This window comes from Protopterus annectens, chromosome 1.part2, assembly GCF_019279795.1.
Source record: "Protopterus annectens isolate FY-2018-M chromosome 1.part2, PAN1.0, whole genome shotgun sequence".
Taxonomy (NCBI): Eukaryota; Metazoa; Chordata; order Ceratodontiformes; family Protopteridae; genus Protopterus; species Protopterus annectens.
Genome location: NC_056727.1, coordinates 678,523,034 through 678,540,998, shown reverse-complemented (window position 1 = coordinate 678,540,998; position 17,965 = coordinate 678,523,034). Strand labels below are relative to the sequence as shown.

Below are 17,965 nucleotides of genomic sequence, written 5' to 3'. Positions count from 1 at the left end.
TCCTTCAGTGTTGTAAATTCTGACCCTTAACTCTTATGTTTCCATTCGAATTTCAGTCCAACCAGCTCATCTGTCAGTCATTGACATTGATGTTCTAATTTGTATCAATGACCTGGTAGACTTTGCTGATTATCATTGCTCCTGATCTGGAGCCCCTTGGAGGCTAGAGCTTCCTTTGACATTGGGGAGATGGTCTTCCTCCATCTCACCTGCTTTGGGGCAGAGTATTCATGGAATTATAGGAGGTTAAAACTCAATCCATTCAGCCTGCAGAAGGCTGAAAAAATACCAGGAATAAATGGTAAACCACAGATCTGTTCTTTAATTGTAGACAAGTACAACGGAGATAAAGTACAATTGGTTGAGCGCTTTCATCTAGATAAGCTAGATTTCATCAGAACATCTAACACAAATTCACTTGCATTTAAATACTACAAAATACCGCCTTTTCTATTCAATTAATCAATTGTGTGCAGTTAATCTCAATAAAAAATTTTAAAGGTAAAATGTTACTGTTAAAATGTCTCACGCTGATGTTATCTGATGTAAACTATATGGTTATATACTAACTAGAATAAAATCAACCATATCAGTTAAAATTAGATACAATAATCATCATAACTTAATAGTATATAAATTGTATACATCCAGTTGTTTGTACTTATATCTAAAATATTTATATAATGATGATTACATTTTATTATGTCTTAAACTCTCTTTAACATATATAAAAACAATACTATAATGTATTGAGTAAATATAATAATATATGTGTTTGTTAAATCCTAATAGACTCATAAAACATAAAACATACTGTTGCTAAAAATAGTCTATTAAACACTTGTAAACAGTCACAATTTCATCTTTTACATCCTAACTAATGGTTTGGTGGGAATTACTTCATTTAGTCCTGGGTGTGTGGCTGCATCCAGACGTAACTAATGGTTTGGTGGGAATTACTTCATTTAGTCCTGGGTGTGTGGCTGCATCCAGACGTAACTGCCATTTTATTTCTTTCTCACCAACAATGGCTTTAATGTCCCCCCCCTAGGGTTAGGTACTATCACCTCCAATATTGCAAATTTAAAACCCACACATACAGGACTATTTAATATATGACGGGACAATGCATTATTCGTGTCCTTTTTGTTGATACAGTAAATATGGTACTTTTTTTATTCCTGATATTTTTTCAGCCTTCTGCGGGCTGAATGGATTGAGTTTTAGTGTCGTATACAGGAATTTTTGTTTGTTTACAGTCGAATTATAGGAGGTTACTAGGCTATTGGCCCTGGGGCCCTTACAAGCCTAGCCAAGAGTTTATCCCCAAAAAGAAACCTCAGTCGGCACCTGTCACCCCTATCAGTGAGGAACATGGGTGGAATCCCTGGGATGAATTTGTGGTTTTCCATCCACTCATCAAGGTTGCTCTTGAAGTCAGCGAGGTGCTCTGTTTGACGTGTATGGGAAGTTTATTCCAGAGATGGGGCAGCCTCTGGGAGACCAACCTGTCTCTCCAGCAGGTTTTGTTAATGTCAAATATTAGGTTCAGGCCTTTTGAGCGGGTAGTGCGTGAGGGGTTAGACTTGGAGATATAGAGCATCTCTAGTAGGGCAGGGTCCGAGATTGCCTTGTAAGTGAGAGACCGAGCACCCCTGAGCAATCTGTACGATACCAAGTAGAGTGATAGTGATTTGAGCCTGTCTGCATAGTACAAGTGTTGGAGGCCATGGATCTTCTTTATGAGGTATGTCATTGGCCTTTCCAGTTAATGCAGATGTTTGGAGAGGTACATCCCAAACTGGGTGTTATACTCAATTACTGGTCTGAAGGAGGAGTATAGAGAGGTGGTAATCTCCTTTTTTTCTGGATGCAATCCCTTTACTTGTAAGATGAACCAAGTATAAGGCTTTTCTGACCACTGCCGCTACAGGTTGTGTGCTTAGGGGGTTGCTGTTGATGTGGTAATCACTAGGGGCTGTGTTTTTGCTGAATGGTATGATGATACATTTTCTTGCATTTAGCTTGAGGTCATGACTTTGGCACCAGTTATTATTTGCTGTGAGACCCTCTTGAAGTATGTTAACGTCATTTGGGGAGTCAATGACAGCACCTGACTTACAGTCGTCAGCAAACTTGGTCAGCCACAGGCCTTTTGTCTTTGCCTGTACCTCCAAGAAATAGATGCCAAGCAGTAGAGGTCCCAGGACAAATCCTTGAACTCCACTAGTGACAGGTCTGTGATCGGAGGTGGAGGTGCCTATTTTGACTGAGGGTCCTGTCAGTGAGCCAGTTGACCATCCACCTGATGAGATAGCGATTTACACCAAGTTGAGTTAGCTTTTCGATGATGCCCGAGTGGGGGATTATGTTAAAGGCCTTGGCCAAGTCAGAGTAAGCTGTATGTACTGACTTTCCCTCATCCAGGGCCTTGGTGACAGTCTCAAAGAAGTCAACCAGTTTCAACAGGCAATATCTGCCCTTGACTAATCTGAATTGGGTGGGGTCAAGTGCTTGGAGGTTGCCTATGTCCTTGTTTGTGAGATCCATAATAATGCACTCCATGGCTTTACAGATTGGACTTGTCAAGCTAATGGGGTGATGGTTTCCAGGGTCAAAAGTGGCACCACCTTTGTGCAAGGGGATGACAATGGCAGTTCTCCACCCTGCTGGAATGAAGCCAGTACTTGGGCTGTAGTTGAATAGGGTGCTCAATGGTGAAGCCAGTTCTTGCTGGCGATGGTGCAGAATACATCCTGGGATACTATCAGGCCCCATTGAAATTTTTTTTTTTTTTTGCCTTGTGTAGGGCCTGTAACGCTTTATCTACGGAGATGTGAGGTGCAGGACAAGTGGTGGGGGGGGTTTGTGCTGAACCGGTCTGCTAGCAGGTTGGCCAAGTCAACAGGATCAGTGTAAGTGATACCGTTTAAGTACTATTTCAGAACAAAGCTGGGCTTTGCCATTGAGGTTCCTGACATAACTGAAGAAGACATTATGGTTTCCCTGTGTTATGGAGGCTAATTTTGATTCATAATTGACCTTGGAGGTTTTCACTAGTGATCAAATTTGCTGTAGAGGCTGAGGAGGAAACTTTTCCAGTTTGGAATTTTTTTCCTTTTACCCTTTGACAACAGTTTCTTCCTTTTGTTGTAAAGCCTGTTGATAGAGAATGTCCATCAAACAGCTTTGTGTTTTCCTGAGGAGCAGGGTTTAGTTCTGTTGACTATGGCGGAGTCCATGCAGTTGTACAGGTGCTTGTAAACTGCACTAGTGTACTGTTCAGCATAGTTGTCTGCATACTGTTTGGGAGGGGGGGGGGTGTGAAGCTTACAGATACCCTCCCTTAGGAGGTTGTAGTCATTTTTTGAGAAGTTTTTTTTTTTTTTTTAGCTTGATTTTTGGCTTGGGGGTGGTTGGGTGGGATAGAAACTTCGAACGAGACAGTCCAATGATCTGATCTAACCAGGGAAGGGCATACTATGGGAGTGGGGCGACTGTCACCCATGTTGGTGAGAACCAAGTCCAGAATGTTATCTCCCCTTGTGGGGGATGAGATGAGCTGGTCTAGTGCATTAGAATTGATGAAGTCGAGGAATCATTGACAGTACGTTGGTGCAAGAATAATTCACCCAGTTTATGGTGGGGTAGTTGAAGTCACCAAGGAGGTACCTTGATGGAGTCTAGTAGATCCAGGTAAGAGGAGTGGTTGTCCTGAGTCATGGAGGGGGGTCTATAGCTAGCTATAACTTGGATGGGTGTCTTGCCAACTGTCAGTTGTACCTGGAGTAGTTCCAGTGCGTCATGCTGGCAAACCAGTCTGGAGGTGCGCTTTTCCTTGATGAAGATAGACTCCTCCACCTTTAGTCTTTCTGACATCATTTTGGGGTCGGAATGTGTGGAATGAGATATACCTGGCAAGGCAGGGGTGCTCTTTGCAGCCCTGAACCAACTTTCTGTGACCGCACAGACATCAGCATCTTCAAGGGTAAGGAGGGCTTCTAGTGAGTCCATTTGCAGGTTTAGGCTCTTGTAGTTGAGCAGCATGACCTTCAGTTTGCTTTTTTGACAGCTTTTTTGATGTTGGAAGGTTTGTCTTTGGGACGTTGCTGAAAAAAGGCACAATGGGGGAGGTGAGAGCCTTGCCCAGGATCCGGAAACCTAGTGGTGACAGGTGAAGGCCATCTGTGGCAAAGCTTCGAGGCCTGTCAACCATGTCATCCCAGGCAGACAAATACTGGATCCCCTTGAAATGACGCAAGAAATTAAGCCAATTGTTGAAGTAAATTATTTTTTGTTGGCATTGTGATATCATTCTTTGTCAAGGTAGGATGCTGCTTAGGGCTAGGGTCATACCTGCCTGGAAGACGTACTCTGAGTTCAATCATTTCTCTCTTCATATAGTCCAGGGAGGTATGTCTCAAGTCATTCACACCAATATGTACAATGACAGTCGTACTTGTGCAGAGAGATGAGTGCGTGCGTGATGTGGCGGATTCTGACACCAGACAGAGAACTGACCATGACCTTCTCCTTGTCGAGCCTGGTGAGGGGGGACTTCAGTGCATCTCACAACTGAGTCACCAATGACTAGTGTGTTTGGTTTATTATGTCTTGTGGGCTGTGATAGTTTTATTGTTTTGCTTTATGGGCTGTTTGTGAGACACTGGTGTGTTGTGTTTGGTGGTGTGTGCGGAATGTTTGTGAGTGTGTTTTGGATGTCTCTGCTGTTTTAAGCAAATTTATGAGGGCCTTTACATAGGTGTGTGTGTGTGTTGTGCTTTGCTATGTGATGTGAGTGGTGTGGTGTTTGTTCTGGCAATCTCCTCTTTGTCAGGATTACTGACTGTGGTGCGAGAGAGCATGGACTCTAGGTTACTGATGTACATGCATTTCTCGCAGGTGGAAGAATTATGTGCTAGGAGAAGAGGGCTGTCAGTAAACATGAGGCAGTTGCTACACTGTCTCAGTATGCCCATGTTGACCAGGCTGGCAGGAGAAAGTGATGGGAATTGTCCAGACACGGTGTTCCGAATGCTTGGGCAGACTTGTGGAAAGAGGGTTTGTTAAGGATTTGGTCACAAGAGTGTAGACCACATGAACCTTCATAAATGTAAAGTAGCTGGCCTGAAGCATAAGTGCTAAGACCAAAGCTTAAAATGCTTAGTAGCCTAATTAAATTTATCGGTTATTCTAATAAGCTGTAATAAATGCAGCAGAATAAAAGCACTTGAACACTTAAGAGCACACAGCAAAAATAAGGCAATAAAATATGAAGAACACAATTACAGTAAAAGCAGTTGAATAAAGTGTATTTTTAAGTGGAGAGGGAGGAAACAAAAATAGTTAAAGATTAGGGAACTAAGGGGGTTGGCCTGCCCAGATGCTCTCTACTTAGTGCACTGCTCTGATGTGATAGGACAGAGAGGAGTGTTCAAAGTCAAAGAAGCAAGGGGGTAGTCCTACCCAAGTAATCTCACTGGACTATGTTGAGTGATCAAATGATATGGGACTGGGAGCAGTGACCAATATCAGATTTACAGCAGGGGCGGGTAGATCCAAAGCCACCAAGTTTTAAGACTGCAACAACACTTGGGAGGGAGGGCGAGAAAAATGAACTATGCAGACAACAACAACAAAGGACAGAAACAATAAAGCAAATATATAAATAATAAAGCAAATCTTTAAATACACCACAGTGCAAACTAAGTTGCACACAGCCAGGAGAATTTTTGATCTGCTATATCAGCTCTGCACAAATTCACAGACATGCAGTTTGTACTTGGAGTCCGTCTTCCAGCAGATGACACAGAGGCCATCTGTTACAACTAGAACGTTGTTGTCAGCTGTGACTTCTGTGGTTACAGTTGGTATGCATGCTCCATTGTCTGAATCGAAGTTTTGCCCTTCACCTTGTTGATGTCTGTGTTTAACACCGGGCCTTCCGGATCGGGGATGTTGATTTTGGGTATGGGGTTGTTGATGGTCCTGATGCTGACAGTGGAAGCTTGTATGTATGAGGCCCCTTCCCCTTTGTCAGTTCAGACCATGGTTTCACTGGAACCTCATTTGGCTGATGCTTCTGTTGACCACCCCCTTTAGTTCTTGACCGTAAACATGGGGATCTTGGCAGGAAGTTTGGCATATGTCCAGCCCTATGTTCTCCCTCTTCAAGTTCAGGGGACTAGGCAAAGGGCAAGAGGAAGCACTTGTGCTAGCTAGACATTTTGCCTGCCGCTTGATGATCCCAGGTTCAGGAAATTCTGGAATTCCATCAGAGTTTTGGTGAAAAAGCCCTAGGAACCCCCCCATCTGAGTTGAAATGTGTCATTGCTGAGGTCTTCTAGTTTGTCAGATCATCTTGGGTGATTCCCCCAGCTGATAGGATGGTTCAGCTGGTGACCCAGGATGTATGTAAGAAACCCACCCTAATGGCTGCAGTAGTGAAGGGACCTGACAAGAGCCTCCTGCCTCTCAAAGACAAGCTAAGCTAGGCCTAGAATCCCACTGCAGAATCCATTACTTTTTCAAGTCTTTTCAAGAAGAACTTTAGTCTGAATTGAAGGCTGTCCCTCCTTGCAGTAAAGAAATTAAGACTCTAAACAGGCCAAGGAAGCATGTTTTTTCACACTTCACCTCCTCCTCCTCCTTGAGGTTATTAAACTAACACGACTCGCATGTCACAGTTTAAGATGGAGCTTGATGAATCAGTAAACAACAAACACACGAGCTTCAGGTTCAAAAAATACTTTACTGGGGTCTGGGAGACACCAGTAAAGTATTTTTTGAACCTGAAGCTTGTGTGTTTGTTGTTTTCAGTTATCTTTGCAGTGTTTGAATAGGAAGCTTGATGAATCCGCTCAGGACTAAGTTACAATCCCAGATTGCTGTCCCAGGTTCTTTAGCAAACCAGTCCAATCTCTTGACCCACATTGCTGTGTGTGGTTTAGCTAGAGAAGCAGACACGTGTAGCTGTATGTGCCTGACAGAATTTGCTGAAAACTCCATTCTTGAATGCCTTACTTGGTGAAACCTTGCTTTTGTGGACCTTCTATGATGGCTGAATTGCAAAAACAGGAAAGTGAAGGAAATAAACTCTTTTAAAGTTTGGAATGAAATGTCAAGTTCCATAGCGCCCATTCTCTTGAATATAGCAGAGCCTACATCAGTTGTATTCTTGACGCTTGGAACAAAACAGCTCTACAGGCTTTCATAAGCAGCACAAAGGATGTACTAATTTCCAGTGTTCGTTTTCCCTCTGGGATCAACAGTATACTCTTTGAAGGGTTTGCATGACTGTTATCTTCCGGAGGCATTTGAGAGATCACACTCAACAGGTAGATCAGAGACTTATAGTATGCAGAGGCTATACAGTTTTCTTATTGACCACCTTCAAGCCACATTTTCCTTTTCCTTTGAATATCCAACCCCATCAGAAAGCTGCGACTTGGAGGATCAGAGCCTGCTTCTAAAAAGAGACACCTAGAGCTTCTAAAGAGCGACCTCTAGAAGTCCCAACAGATCAGAAAGAGCTAGGTTTTTATCCTAGATTCCTTTTGGTATGATGGCAGACAAAGGAATCTGAGCATTGTAAACCAACATGCTGTCACTGAGCCCTTGTGCATGGTCATGATTCAGCCATTACTTCCGTCCAGATCTGTCTGAAGGAGATTGAATGTGCTCTTAAGACCTTCCTAGATGCATACTTGTACGTAACACTAACTCAGGAGCCTCCAGTGCTTCTGGATTTGAAGGAATTCATTTACATTTTCATTTTCAAGCACTGCTGTTTTGTGTTTGTCTCCATTGCAAACTGAAGAGCGTGCATCAAATGTATGTTAGTTGCAACCTTTTCTTATGTATTTTAAAAAAATTAAAGTGTAGATGTGGGTGCCAAATTCCATATAAAGACTCCAGCTCTAGCTGTATATTTTGTTTAGGGGCTGAGCACAGTGTTGGGTTGTGTACAGTTTGCCAGCCTTCCACTCCCCAAGACTGTTAAGAGTATTTTAAACCCCCTTTGTATTTTCCTTGAGCACCAACATTTACGGGACTTGGCATGAGTGGCTGTGGAGTCCTATTCCTCTGCAGTGCACCCTCCCCCTTGGATATAGAAAAAAGTTGTCAGGAGAGGCAAGTAAATAAAAACTATACATTCAGGACTTGTGCATTCTGTGGCTGATCACTCCACTGAGGCACATTTACATCCCCAATATCCTCAGTGTACTTATCCTGGGCCCTATAGCATGATCCCTTTGAAGGCTGCTGCGGCCCAGATCTCATAATTTGACCATTTCTCCACCAAAGTCAGTTGTGAAGGGAGAACTGGAGAAGCCATAAATAACTCCCCTCAAACTAGGTACTCTCTTAAACAGTGAAACAATTATTTTCTGACAACTTGTGAAAATATAGATGTTCTTCATCTCACATTGCTGCAGTCCTTACACTTGGGGTAGTCCGCTGTCCTCGGTCGGCCTGAATATCAAAGTATAAGGCTGACGTCGGTCAAGGCGCATTTGACTGACATCAGGACGTCAGGGTACAAATGCGCATGACCGACGTCATATCCTCAGTCTTTTTTGCCGCATGGTCCGATGCAGAAGCAGCATTGCAAGTGCCGGTTGGCGTTCTGAGATTTTTCGATTTCGAAGTTTCAGACCGAGTTCAAAGTTGGCTAAGTACCCCGTTAGGGAATATTTTAGTTTTTTCTTGCCTCAGTGATTTACCGGATGTCAGAAAAAGTCAATAATTGCATTTCTTGTGGGAAACAGATACTGCATAGAGATTATCATACTTTGTGTATTCCTTGCTTAGGGCCTGAGCACGACGTTGTTGGCTGTCGCTCTTGTGCTAGATTTAATAAACGCACTATAAAGAGGAGGTTGGATTGTGCAAGGTTAGTCTTTGGGAAGCGGTGCAATTATAAAATGCCATCGGATGCTCCGCGCCGCTTCTTCAAGAAGCGCAAGGACAAAGCAGTTAAGCCTAGGCTGGAAGAACCGTCTGTACCGGACGCCGGTTCTTTAGAGGTGTCGGTGGAGCCGGTGGCTCCACCGGAGGTTTCTTTGTGTTCCCAGGGTGAGACTTTAGTATTGCAGGATGTGGCCTCTCAGGAGGCAAGTCAGGCTGAGGGGGCTTCTCAGGTTACTATACTCCCCTCCCTTCCTAGGGTGGTTAGGCCCTCTCCTTCTGTTTCTAAGGCTTCTCCCAGGGGCAGGCCAGGTTTAGCTTCAGTTGGTGTTACCCCTAGCTCTTCAGGTACTGTGCCCAAGAAGCATATGCTTAAAATGGCAGAAGATTTGATTACTTTGATTAGGGTTCTATGCGCCCTCCTGATAAGAGGCCTAGGGTGGAGCCTGAGCTGGGGGGTTTTGAGCAGGCTTCAGATGTGTCAGAGTCTTCGGCTGAAGACTTGCAGGAGTACTCTCCTTATTCTGATTCTGATGTGGATGATTCTACTCCTTCTGCTTCTCCTCCTGAGGATTTTTCTTTTTCAGAAACTCTTCATTCCATGAGGGAGCATTTTAAGTGGGAAGGTCAGGACTTCTCTGCTTCCAGGAAACGGCTTTGGGCATTTTTGCTTTTACTCCAGCAACGGCCTTTGGCTATACCTCCTGTTTTGGATGTAGTGGATGATGTTTTTACAGAGGCTTCTCTTAATCCTGATTCTTTGCCTCCTGCACCTGTTAAGCCGGATAGGTATTACAGGGTGCCTGAAGCTCATAAGTATCTTTTTAAGAGTCCTAGGGCAGACCCAGAAACTGTTAGCCAGGGGCCTAAAGGTGTTAAGGCTTCTGTTGTTAAGAATCCGGTTCCTGCAGACAAAGAGGCTAGGGCCTTGGATAGATGGGGAAAGAAAGTTTATACTTCTTCCACTCTTGCTATGAGGGCTTTGAATTGCCAGTTTCACATGTTGAAATACCAAAACTATCTCCTTTCACAATTAAAGTCTAAGGTTGATGCTCTGGCAGTAGGTATTGATTGTAAAGAGTTGCAAGATTTAGTACATGTTTCTGAACAGGTGGGTAAGCATTCTTTGCAATGTGGTTTTGATGCTGTACAGGCCTCGTCTAGGGTGGCTGCCACTGGGTCAGTTCTTCGCAGGCACGCCTGGCTAAGGGATCAAAATTTGTCTGAACATGTTAAAACAAGGATTTTAGATGCTCCTTTACAATCTGACGTGTTGTTTGGTCCTCCTGTTGAGACAGTTTTAAAGAAAATGGAAGACAAAGCTAAGTCTATGCAGACTGTTAAAGATTTTTTGCAGGTTCAGCCTCCAAAGTTTAGCAGAAATTGGCCTGCTAAAGGGTGGACGTATCCTTCTTATGATTCCCAGTCTAGGGGTAGATCTAGACGTGGTAGGGGCAGAGCTCAGGGCTCTTTCAGGCCTAGAACAGGGAGTTCTCCTGCACAGTCTTCAGGTGAGGGCAGGGGTCAGTCCTTTCGTAAACAGACCCAATGACCTACCTTTTCAGCTGCCAGAGCCTTCTCGTCTAGCAGCACCTTTGGGAGGAAGGTTGGCACTTTTCAAAGAAAATTGGAGTTTAATTACCCAAGACAGATGGGTATTGGATATCATACACCAAGGTTACAGGTTTTACTTCCATACCTTGCCTCCTTTCAGAGGCATGCCAGACGTTCCTCCTCAACAAAGAATAGAGGCTCACAAGCAAATTTCTCTGTTACTTCAACTAGGGGCCATACAGCCGGTCCCTATGCCAGAAGTGGGCCTAGGATTTTATTCTCGCCTGTTCCTAGTGCCAAAGAAGGGGAACACGTGGAGACCAATTTTGGATCTATCTATCCTCAACACTTATCTGGACATTCCCAAGTTCAAAATGTTGACGTTACAACAGCTTTTGCCTCTGCTGGGCAAAGATCATTGGATGGTAACTTTGGATCTCAAGGAGGCTTACCTTCATGTTCCTATCAGACTAAGTTGCAGGAAGTATCTGCGTTTTCGAGCTGGGACTTTTCACTATCAGTTCTCTGCATTGCCCTTTGGCTTATCTACTGCTACCAGAGTGTTCACGAAAGTTCTGGCTCCAGTGATAGCTTTCTTCAGGCTGAAAGGAATACAGATCTATCCTTATTTGGACGACTGCCTGATTCTGGCTCAAGGAAGGGAAGAGCTTCTTCGTCATTTGGAATATGTGATAGCAGTGCTAAGATGCCTAGGGTATTCTGTGAACGAAATAAAGTCCAGTCTAGTACCCTCTCAAGACATGTGCTTTCTGGGTGTGAGACTGAATACAGCATCCCAGATGGCCTTTTAACCCCGGACAAACAAAAGAGTCTATCCCTTTACTTCCATCAGCTATCTCATCAGTCCAGGCTGACTGCAAGGACAGTCCTTCAAGCCTTAGGGTTCATGGCATCTTGTATTCTGGTGCTTCCCAATGCCAAACTGCATATGAGGAAGCTGCAATGGTATCTCAAAAATGTATGGACACAGCACTGCCAGGATCTAGACACTGTCATTCAAATAATACCTTGCATTCAAAAGGAATTTTTGTGGTGGGCTCAGGAATGTCACCTAAACAAGGGACTCTCTGTGACCCGGCCAGAGGCGAGTCAGATTTTAATGACAGATGCCTCAGACAAAGCTTGGGGAGCTCATCTAAATGGAAAGTGGATACAAGACAGGTGGCCTGCCAGACTACAACATCTACATATCAATCTAAAGGAGATGTTAGCAGTCCAGTTTGCATTAATAGCTTTCAAGGATTTACTTCTTCCAGGGCAGGTGTTGATTCTAACAGACAACACAACTGTCATGTGGTACATCAACAAGCAAGGGGAACGATTCTTATCCTCTATGCAGGCAAGCAATGATTTTGTGGGAGACTGCTCTCAGTTTACAACTCAATCTTCAGGCAAGGTTTCTGCCAGGAGCACAGAACTCCTTAGCAGATGTGTTGAGCAGACGAATTATGGATCCCCACGAGTGGAAATTGGATCCTCATGTGTTTCAGAAATTGACAGTGTCATGGGGAACTCCAGACATAGATCTGTTCGCTTCTCCACTAAACCACCAGCTGCCAAAGTTTTGCACAAAAAGGTTTCATCCCACAGCTTGGAAAGTGGATGCTCTTTCTTTCAATTGGAGCAATCTTCATGTGTATGCCTTTCCGCCTCTGCCTCTCCTCCCAAAGGTGCTTCTAAAGGTCAGACAGGACAAGCCAAGGATGATTTTAATAGCTCCAGATTGGCCTCGACAGCACTGGTACCCATTACTGAGAAGTCTGGTACGGAAGCCTCCATGGCCTTTGCCTTCGATTCCACACCTGTTGTCACAAGAGGACAGCCATTTGCTCAATGTCAAACTTCACTCTCTTCACCTAACAGCCTGGCATATTCTGTTTTGAACCATAGAGGGTCTCAACTTCCACAACAAGTTTTGAATGTGATTTTGGAAGCTAGAAGGCCTAGTACAAGGAAAGTGTACGCAGATAAATGGAAGAGATTTTTATTTTGGAGTGCAGCAAAAGATTTTGATGTTTCTGAGCCTAATTTGAGTGTGGCTCTTCAATATCTTACTGAGTTACTGGACAAAGGTTTGTCTTTCTCTTCTATTAAGGTTCATGCTGCAGCAATTTCGCTCACTATGATTGTGACCCACCATTGTTTTCTCATCCTTTGTTCAAGCAATTTCTTAGAGGGGCAAAGAATATAAGACCCCCACGAAGAGCTCCTACTCCTGCTTGGGATCTCAATTTTGTGTTGGAGAAACTCACTCTACAACCTTTGAGCCTGCAGCTGCTTCTGCGGTGAAATATTTGTCATGGAAGACTGCTTTTTTGTTGGCAATTACCTCTGCAAGAAGGGTTTCTGAATTGCAGGCCCTTATGGCGGTTGAGCCTTTCTTGATTTTCCATAAGGATAGGGTATCATTACGCACTAATCCTTCCTTTATGCCTAAGGTGGTTTCTAGTGTGGCTTTAAACCAAACTATTCATTTGCCTACTTTTTATGCAAATCCCCAAAATAAAGGGGAACAGATTTTGCACACTTTAGATGTACACAGGCAGTTGCGATATTATTTGGACAGAACTAAAGGGTTCAGGCAGTCTCAGCAGTTGTTTGTTTCTTTTGCTTTGAGTTCTCAGGGCAAGCCTGTGTCAAAACAAACTATTTCTAAGTGGATTGGGTTTTGCATTGCTTTCTGTTATTCCCATCATGGCAAGGAGATTCCAGCTGGGATTAGGCCTCATTCCACTAGGGCTACTGCCACTTCCACAGCTTTTTTGAGGGGAGTGGCAACCAAGGATATTTTGGAGGCAGCTACTTGGAGTTCAGTGCATACTTTCTCTAGGCATTATCACCTGCCACTTTACTCTAAATCCAGAGCTGGTTTTGCCACTGCTGTTTTGCAGGGCATCTTGGCAGCTCCTGCTTCCTTGTAGTTAGCCATCCTCCCTTACCTCTGCTTTGGGATTCTACCCAAGTGTAAGGACTGCAGCAATGTGAGATGAAGAACATAGTACAGTTTTGCACCTACCATAAATGTAGATGTTCGAAGATCCACATTGCTGCAGTCCAATTTACCCTCCCTCCTTCCCCTCTGTAGTTAGAGGTGGTTGTGTGGGTTGGGTTGTACATATTGTGTATTTTGTATATATTGTACATATAGTTAGTGCAAGGGTGGTGGGATGGTTGTTTGCTGTCTTTTGGTTTTGACCTTTATTTTTAGGGTCTTCTGACATCTGGGGCAAGAAAAGACTGAGGATATGACGTCGGTCATGCGCATTTGTACCCTGACGTCCTGATGTCAGTCAAATGCGCCTTGACCGACGTCAGCCTTATACTTTGATATTCGGGCCGACCGAGGACAGCGGACTACCCCAAGTGTAAGGACTGCAGCAATGTGGATCTTCGAACATCTACATTTATGGTAGGTACAAAACTGTACTTTTCTTTATATTTTTCATCCACTCTTCTTTATGCTGCCCCAGTGTTAATTAGTACCCAGTTTAACATACTTGAACAGTGCTATGACAAAGTAGCAAAGTTTGCGGCTAATTTACCTTATAAATCTCCTCTCTCTCAAGCACTTAAAACAACTCTGTTGGACAGATCTCTGTCCCACACTAACACTGAAACATTTAGTTGCAGCGTATAACAGTCTGTGGCCTGCTTCTCTCTTTGGGATTGGTGTGAACGTTTTGCTTCTGGTAAGAGAAGAAGCAAAGGAGCATTGTATCCCAACAGAGTGAAGCTGTGGTGAGACCAGCATTAATAATAGCCAGGCAGTAGCCATTCATGCAACTCCCCTCTTCATCATCCTTGACCAGCTAATTCTTCGTTTTCAGTAAGTACTGCTTGATTTGTTTCTAACTTCAGAATATCTGCCTAAATACTTCATCGTTAAATTTTTAGGGTCTATGTATTTCGCTCTGTACAGATTGACACCTTGAGTGACATTTTTCTTGTAAAAGCACAGTTGAAATTTCTCCAATTTCTAATTGCACACAGGACAATTAGTTTGCAGTAACGAGCACTGTCCACATAGTTGCAAACCGTATACTCCTGACAGTGATTAATATTCTCCCTCCAACTGTCCAATAAAAAAGTGTCTGTTGCCATGGATACAAACTTTCCTACAGTCTCCATTACCGGCTTGGTGGATATGGACATCCTGAGGTAATGTATAAATTGCCTCATGTTTACTGACAACCAGTTAATTCTCAAACTGGTATGGTATGTGAGAGATGTATTTACACAATGTCACTGGAGGCAAAGCTCTCGCATAAAAGTACTCCTAATGTCAATAAGGTCAGTAGCACACATGCTGCACCCATCAACCACAATTCAAAGCAGACATCTCAACCCTTGTATGCTGAGGCACTTATAAGTAGCCTTTCTAAACCGCAAAGACCTCCTAGACTAAGTACACCTAACAAATGCCCTCAGCAACCCCAAATGTGCCCTTTCAAAATAACATAAAGAAAAAACTAAGCCAGCAACAAGTGAGCCATGAAAAAAATGTAGTTTATTAAAACTACTTAAGACTTCATAAAAAGCTTAATTTAACAGACCGGTTTCGGCCTGGATTTAACCTGGCCTTCTTCAGTGTATAACAGAAAAAAGCTTACCAAATGAAAAAAGTCTTATATGGTAAAACAAAACATTTGATTGGCTGACAAGACACATCCTAGTCATTAAACTCATGAATATTCATGTTACACTAAGTAATATTTATACATCACAAAAATTTGACTCATAAATATTCATTAAGCCCTGGATTAAATAGGGCACCAAGTTTGGTAATCCATTTCTTTTCTTATGCATCAAGTTTGTGATGCCAACCAGATTTATGGGTTCGATCACCAATGAGTTTGTCAATAATAATAAAATGAAACTGAGCTGTTTGATGTTTAAGTGTGTGTTTATATAAAGCATTGGAAGTTCTTTTACATTTAATGTCACTCAAGTGCTCTGACATGCGTAACCTAAAAGGCCGAGAGGTCTGACCTATATAAAAAGAGTGGCAACTACAACAAGCCATATAAATAGCCCAGTGTTACAGTTGGCAAAAAATCGAATGTCAAATACTGTGCTACTGTTTCTGCTACTGAATTCTTTTGATTTCAGAATATGTTTACAGTTAATGCAATGACCACAAGGGAAACAGACAATAAGTTTGTCACCCATAATAGTGGTCTGATATAATTGAGGTAGTACAGAATCAGAATGATGTTTGTAATGATTAAAATGTGCTGCTAAGTTTTTTCCTTTACGAAAAGAAAAAGAACATACATTGGGAATTATCGTATTAATATTACCATCCGCCTTCAATATGTTCCAATTGTCCTTGATTATATCCATAAATCTGTTAGTGTTTCTACCAAATGTAGTAGTGAAACGTAATATATTTTTTGACAAAGATTTCTTCTTGTATGTCAATAGATCATGTCTATGTAGACCCGAAGCATGGTTTTGGGCCATGGTAACATACCCTGAACTGTAACCCCTATTCATGAATCTATGGTATAGATCCTGAAAGTGATGTTTAAAACTGACATCATCCGAGCAATTATGTCTAATTCTGATAAACTGTGATTTAGGAATGTTTCTGGCTATATGTTTTGGATGATAGCTGGAGGCATGGAGTAAGGTGTTATATTGGGGAAACTTCCTATATACTTCAGTATTCAAGGTATTATCCTGATTTCTTGTGACCAAAACATCCAAAAACGTTATGGAGTTCTGGTCATGAGTAATAGTAAATTGTATTCCCCATTTATTATCATTTAAATATTCCATAAATTCACGAAGATACTCAATGCCTGATCTCCACACCATCCAGCAATCATCCAAATACCTCCGCCAGATATCAGTCTCAGGCAAAAACAGATTATGAGTATCATCATATATCAGAATCTCCTCAATGTATGCCATAAATAAATCAGCATATATGGGGGCAAAAGATGCCCCCATCGCTGTACCTTTAATCTGTAAATAACATTCCTTATCATAAAAAAAGACATTTTTCGTAAGTACATGCTCGGTGAGATTAATCAAAAAAGTGTTAAAACCAGGTTGATAAATATTTGACTTGTAAAGCCAATATTCAATGGCATCAAGACCAGCCCAATGAGGGATGTTGGTGTATAGTGAGCTTACATCTAGTGTACATAACCACCAATTCTCCTCTAACTGCATGTCATTAACAGTGCTTAAAAATTGGGTGGTATCCTGTATCCTGGATCTAACCCATGAAAGTAATGGTTTTAAGTACCTGGTCAAAAATTCAGAAAGGGGCTCAGTAAGTGATCCTATACCTGATACAATGGGTCTACCTGGTGGATGTAAAGGATCCATATGTATCTTTGGCAGAAAATAAATATATTGTCTAGCAGGATCAGTGATAGTTAAGTGACTTAGTTTTGGTTGTTATAATCCCATTGTCAACCGCAGAATGCAAAAAATTATCAATTTGATGTTTAAACACAGAGGTGGGGTCAAGTGGCATTTTGGTATAATATCGAACATCACCCAATTGCTTGTGAGCCTCGATATCATAATCACTCCAATTCATCACCACCACCGCTCCACCTTTATCTGCATGAAGAATAACAAGGTCTTTATTTTGTGCTAGTTCATTTAAACAAGACAACTCATTGTCAGTCATGTTATTCGGCATAGGTAGACAAGTATTAGACTCAAAATGTAAATCACTGAGTACACTGTAAAAAGATTTACAGAAGGATGCATAGGAGGTATAAATGAGGAGGCATGATATTTAAAGATATCCATTTGTTGCTGTTGTTCTTCCCCCTTATCCTGAAAAAACAATTTAAGGTTAATGAGTCTACAAAATGTAAATAAATCCTGTGCAAAAGTGTCTTCAGGCACAAAAAAGCCAGGTATAAAAGATAAGCCTTTATTCAATAAAGATGTTTGTTCAGGTGTTATTACAGTGCTAGAGATGTTACAGACATTATTGGCAACAACATAATTTACTTGTTCGTTAATACTTCCATAAGATTCTGTAGACTTGTAACCCTTCTTGTGTTTCCTGCCTCCTCTCCTCCCTCGATGTTGCCTAAAGGGGATGTGTAATTTTTACGTTTAGGAGTGGGGGACTCCATGGTGTGCTGTGTTTCTGTGTCAGTACCTGATGATGTATCATAATCAGTGGTGTCAGTATGATTACCACGTCCTTTTAAAATGGAACGTGGACGTTTCCTTTTGGAACTGGATGTATTTCTGTTGTGCATCTCTTGAAATCTAACATGTCTAGTATATTTAAAGGGTTGCCCCCTCTCGTAATCGGACTGATCACGAGAAAATTTTTTAAGTTTTCTTTCCTTGAGATGAGTATCAAAATTTAACAAATCTGAACTAAGTTTGGATAATGATGCAGAAAAAAATGTATCATTCTGATACTGATTGCAATCCTCTATTAATTGTAACACCTTAGAAGTTTCTTTATCTATAATCCTAGTGTAATACTTTGACA

At 42.2% G+C, this 17,965-nt stretch overlaps 1 protein-coding gene across 1 annotated transcript in view; it reads left to right on the top strand.

Annotated features, from left to right (window-relative positions):
- The window catches only part of AKT3 (AKT serine/threonine kinase 3), a 2,413,182-nt gene that overhangs the window by 139,771 nt on the left and 2,255,446 nt on the right, over positions 1-17,965 (top strand). The gene's annotated exons all lie outside the window — the stretch shown is intronic.